A 6,000-nucleotide genomic window follows, 5' to 3' on the forward strand; every position below is an offset into this window, starting at 1 on the left:
TACCTTGTTATGGAGAGATTTCACTAACTCTTCCTTTCACTTGGTTTGCTTGACTTTTTCTCTACTCTTAAACAAATGAACAAAAACCCTCAATATTCAATATATTCAAAAACTCACAAAGCTTCACAACCAAGACAAGAATCCTCACCTTAGGATGCCTTAGGTTGATTTTCTACCCCAAATCACTCCAAAAGCCCTTAAAACTCATTGAACAAAAGAAAGAGAAATTGAGAGGAAGAAAGAGAGGAGAGTGGCGACGGAGAAGAAGAATGAAGGGTTTGCAATGACTTAATTCCTTTTAATGAAATTTATACACAAGCATTCCCATTTTGTCCTTACTCTTCTTTGGGAATTCTATCTATATCCTTTGATTCATTACAAACACACCCCCATAGCAACATATTCTCCATGAAAATTCCTTACATTTTACTCTCCACTTTTCCTGCTAATTAGGGGTAGAATGGTCAAATTGCCCTTAGGGAAGAAAATATCTAAAACTTAACAAACATTTTGGTCGGCTTGTCGCCGCAGCGAAACTGTCCAGCAGCTTCCCGTGGCTTTAACACCTCTTCACCGCGGCGAAGATTCTTCTTCGCCCCGGTGAAGCTTGGAACATTGAACTTATTCTATTTTCAACCAATTACAGAGCAAGTATTCAACATAACACTCAATCAAAGGTCAACCAAACAATAATACCAAGAAACCAACTCAAATAAGAGCAAAAGAAGAAACAATAACTACGTACCTCAAGTGGGGCGTTACAACCTATTTTCATTGCTTTGCTGAAAAACAATTAGATGTTAAGCTTAAGTGTTTGCAAATTGATTGGGGGGGTGAATTTCGATCTTTTACTGGATATTTGCAGCAACATGGTATTAGTTTTAGGCACCCTTGTCCTTATTTACACCAACAAAATGGTCGGGTAGAGAGGAGACATAGGATCATCATTGAATTCGGCTTGACTTTGTTAGCACATGCTGGTATGCCATTGTGTATTTGGTGGCATGCCTTTAGTACATCAGTGTATATTGTAAACAGACTGCCATCTTCAACACTAGAAGGTATTTCTCCTTATCAAAAGTTATATGCAAAGGAACCTGATTATACTGCCTTGAAAGTGTTTGGGTGCTGCTGTTATCCTCTTATAAGGCCTTGCCAAAACATAAACTATCCTATCATACTGAGCAGTGTGTTTTTATTGGATATAGCTCAGCTCATAAAGGATACAAGTGCCTCTCTTCTACAAGCAAAGTATACATTGTAAAACAAGCTAAATTCAATGAAGAGGTTTTTCCCTACAAGACTGGTTAAGTGTTTTTTGTTCAAAGATTTGGATTCTGTAGAGTTGAATTTATACTCTAATATTGAAGGATTACACTCATCTTGGAACTTATGTCTCACTGTTTAAACTCTAATGTAGAAAACATGATAAATTCTGGTGTTGTTGGTGAGGGTTTTTCTAAGTCTAGTACTAATCATATAGCTGCAAAGGCCTGTTCTGATTCACTAGCTCACTCTCATACACTGTGTAATTTGAATGCTGGTGTTGCTATTAATAACTCTGATGTTGATGCTGTTGTTAATAACTTTAGTGTTGCTGTTGAGTCTTCTACACCAAAGTTAGTTAGTAGTGACTCTATGTTATCTCTAAGAAATTCTAATACAACTGAGTTACCATGTCACCCTCCTGATAACACAAACTCAGCTTAGGATATCCCAGATTGTGATGGACAACAAAGTTTCTCGTTGGCTAATCAGGTTGCACCTTCTGGAATACAATTAGAAGTGGTTTTACCCATTCAACAACCCAAACCTGTCACCAATAGTCATCCCATGATTACTAGATCAAAGTCTATTTCCCTCACTCTATAGGTCAAACCTATACTACAATTCTGTCTATTTTACCAACCAATATCTGCTGCAGAAGCTGTCACAGTTATTGAATGGAAAACAGCCATGAATGAGGAATTTGGTGCTTTGTTGAAGAACAACACCTTGGAACTGGTACCTCTTACTTCAGACATGAATGTAGTAGGCTGTAAGTGGGTTTTAAGACAAAATTAAAGCCTGATGGTACTCTACAGAAATATAAGGCAAGGTTAGTTGCCAAGGGGTTTCAGCAGACTCCTAGATTGGATTACTTTGACACTTTTTCCCCAATAATTAAACCAGCAACTATAAGGATCATATTGTCTCTTGCTGTGCACAATAGTTGGAAAATACAACAAATTGACATCAATAATGCATTTTTTAATGGAGAGCTTACAAAGACTTTATGTTACAACCTAAGGGCTTTATTAATCAACAGTACCCCAAACATGTGTGTAAATTGCCCAAAGCTTTATATGGCTTAAAACAGGCCCTAAGGGCCTGGTTTGATAAATTGAAAACTGCCCTCATTGAGTGGGGATTTCACAGCAGTGTATCTGACACCAGTCTGTTTTTCTATAAGAAGGGAAGTCAAGTTCTTTACTTGTTGGTTTATGTAGATGATATTCTCCTCACGGGAAATGATTTTACCCTCATCAAGCAAGTTGTTACTGAGCTAAATAGTAAGTTTGCACTAAAAACCTTAGGACATCTTAGCTATTTCTTAGGCTTTGAAGTGTGTAGGAACAAGAAAGGCCTGTTACTTACTCAAGCCAAATACGCGCAAGATCTTCTAATCAAAGTTGGGCTCTCAGAATGCAAACCTTGTAATACTCCTATGGCAACAGGCACAAGACTTCTAAAAGAAGATGGTGATTTTTTTGACCAACCCTCACTCTATAGAAGCCTTATAGGTGGCCTGCAGTATCTAACTTTGTCAAGGCCTGATTTGGCCTTTGCTGTCAATAGGTTGAGCCAATTTCTTCAGCACCCTACCACCAATCATTAGACAGCCTGTAAGAGGGTTCTTCGGTATATTAAGGGGACAATCCATCATGGTTTATTTTTTAAGAAACAACAGCACTTTCAGTTAGAGGGATATGCTAATGCATATTGGGCTAGTGACTTAGGTGATAGAAGATCCACTACAAGGTACAATATCTTCCTTGGGGGCAACCTGGTTCAATGGTGTTCTATGAAACAAAAGGTGGTTGCATTGTCTTCAACAGAGGCTGAATATAGGGCTCTTAGTCAAGCCACCACTGAATTAGTCTGGATCCAAAACCTGTTTCAAGAACTTGGAATAGTAATCAATTCTGTCCCCACTCTTTGGTGTGACAATATGAGTGCAGGGGCCTTGTCCTCCAATCCGATGTTTCATGCTAGAATGAAGCACATCGAAATTGATGTGCATTATGTGAGGAAGCTGGCTGCTGAAAAAAGACTATAGTCCAATATGTGCCTTCAGAATATCAAGTTGCTGATGTTCTGACCAAGGCACTTGCAGCACATAGGTTTCACACTCTTAAAGAGAAATTGACTATATTGTCTTCCTTACCTGAAGAAGAGTTACAGAGCTGATGGATTGATTAGAGTTGAATTTGTTGCTATACTAATATATTTGAATTGTTGTAGCTATTGTGTGGTTCTTTTTCTGGTTTCCTTAAAGCTACTGTGTAGCTGGTGTACTCTGAGAAAGCTGGTGTGTTTGAACTATTGTATCATCCTCTGTAGAAGTTGCTTTACAGCTGGTGTGTTTTGATATTGTAGATATTGTGTGGTTCTTTTTCTTCGAAGCTGCAGTATGTTAGAGCTGGTTAGTGTGAAGATTTACTTAAAGCAGTTGTGTAATTGGTGTATTCTAAGATATCTGGCGTGTTTGAAGAGTTATGTGATTCTCTTTAGAAGCTGTGTTATAGCTGGTGTGTTTTGAGAGCTACTGTGTAACTGGTGTAGTCTCAGATTTCTAGCGTGTTTGAACTATTGTGTGATTCTCTTTAAAAGCTGTTTTATAGCTGGTGTGTTTTGAGCTTTTGTGTGAATATTCTTGGAGCTGTAGTGTATTAGAGGTGTTGAGAAAGCTGATGTACTTAATGAAAGATGGTATTGAGTATGAGTAGATGGTTGAAAAACAGATTGAAATTTAGTTTAAAGAGAGATATTGAGTATGACCAGATGGAGAAAATAAAAATGAAAAACAGAATTGGAGTTTCATTGAAGGGGAGATATTGAGTATCAGCAGATGGTGAAAAACACATAGGGAGTTTAGTTTAAGGGGAGATATTGAGTAAATAGAGTTTGATTAAAGTTGATTAGTTTTAAATGTAGTGATTGGGTTTAGTTTGCAAACTTTACAAATGTCATGTCTTTAGTATAATTGCACTTACTTGAAACGACTGAGTTTTGTGTAATATGGGGAATGTATAAATTAGCTTCCCCTACTCTGTTTTCTGTTAATGAAAGAATCCCAGAATTCCAGAATTCTCTTTATCAAATTCACTCTTTTCTTGTTTTCTTGATTTCTTGATTTTTTTACTTCTTGTTGCTAAATTCTTCAAATGGGAAGCAATGGTATGGACCTTTTAGCCCTTCATACTTGTCCACAACCACAGTTTTCAACTCATACGCCTTGGGCGGTGGAAAATATTCGTTTTCAATCTATAAAACCGAAACTTCAACACATCCTCCCATCCTTAACGCCCTCGAAGTTTATTTAGTGAAAGAATTGTTGCAGCCACAAACTGATAAAAAAGATGGTACTTTCTTACTGATGTATACTTTTAGTACAAATTTGATTTGATTATCACATTTTGATAAGCAATATATATTAACAATATATTCTTACTTGCAAATGAACATTAATTTAGATGAGTAACGTCTTGAGTTGGGAAGGAAGACTTCGGATGGCAGTGGAATCAGCACAAGGTCAGATAGCAGATGTTCATTTGTATCATTTTGTTTTTGTTTTTTGTTTCATTTTATTTTATTTTTGTTTTGTTTTGTTTGGTTGTGAAGTGAACTAACTAGCTACTTTGAATTGAATTGATTAAAATTACAGGACTTGAATATTTGCATAATGGCTGCAAGCCAGCAATAGTTCACAGGGATGTGAAGTCCACAAACATCTTATTAAATGAAAATTTTCATGCCAAACTTGCTGATTTTGGGCTGTCTAAGTCTTTTCCGACTGAAAATAACACTCATGTGTCCACGATTGTGGCTGGCACTCCAGGATACCTTGACCCTGAGTAAGTACATAGAATTCACCATTTTTTATCTAGTTTTCTCCAAAGTCATTGGTCCTGTTACCCAATATTTTTCTTAACTCGCAAAGATTAGTAAAATAAAGCTGCAAACTGAAGAAACTAGGCCACATATTTGATGTGGCCCATAACTCACAAGGTTCTGTTTTTGGACTTATTAAAAAGGTCTTGTATTTGTACGAAGAATCAGGGTCTAGACTTTAAAATAAAGATTTCGGATCAAATATTTGTACTAGTTTCATAATTTGACATGCATTAGCAGGTATTATGCATGTCAAATTATTCTTTTAAAAATACTAGGGTCTTCTAATAATGCATCTTTAACTCCTGGATTAAATTTCTGATCAAACTCATATGAGGTGAGTTTTAAATTCTACTCAAGAGGAGTATCTGCAGGCTTTGCACTAGACAACCCAGCCTCTGAAATGAGTTCAAGAGCATACTCTCTCTAATTTAATGTAATGCCTTCAGAATATCTGACCACTTCTATGCCAAGAAAATATTTGAGGTGGCCAAGATCTTTTATTTTGAAATTGTTTTGAAGAATTCCCTTTAACTGATCTACCATTTCCAAGCTACTGCTAGTGATCAAAATGTCATCTACATAGACAAGCAAGATGACAATGTTGCTGCCTTCTCGTTTGGTGAATAAAGAGTAATCATGTTTGCTCTGTGAATAACCACTTTTGATCAAGGCATTAGTGAGTTTGAGTTTCCATTGTCTGCTAGCCTGCTTTAATCCATATAAGGATTTGAGCAATCGGCAGACCATGTGATTCTCCCCCTGATTACCAAATCCTTGAGGCATAGACATGTAGACTTCCTCATATAAATCTCCCTGTAAAAAGGCATTAAACACATCCATTTG

The sequence above is a fragment of the Pistacia vera genome, unplaced genomic scaffold, assembly GCF_008641045.1.
Source record: "Pistacia vera cultivar Batoury unplaced genomic scaffold, PisVer_v2 Contig190, whole genome shotgun sequence".
In the NCBI taxonomy this organism is placed as follows: Eukaryota; Viridiplantae; Streptophyta; class Magnoliopsida; order Sapindales; family Anacardiaceae; genus Pistacia; species Pistacia vera.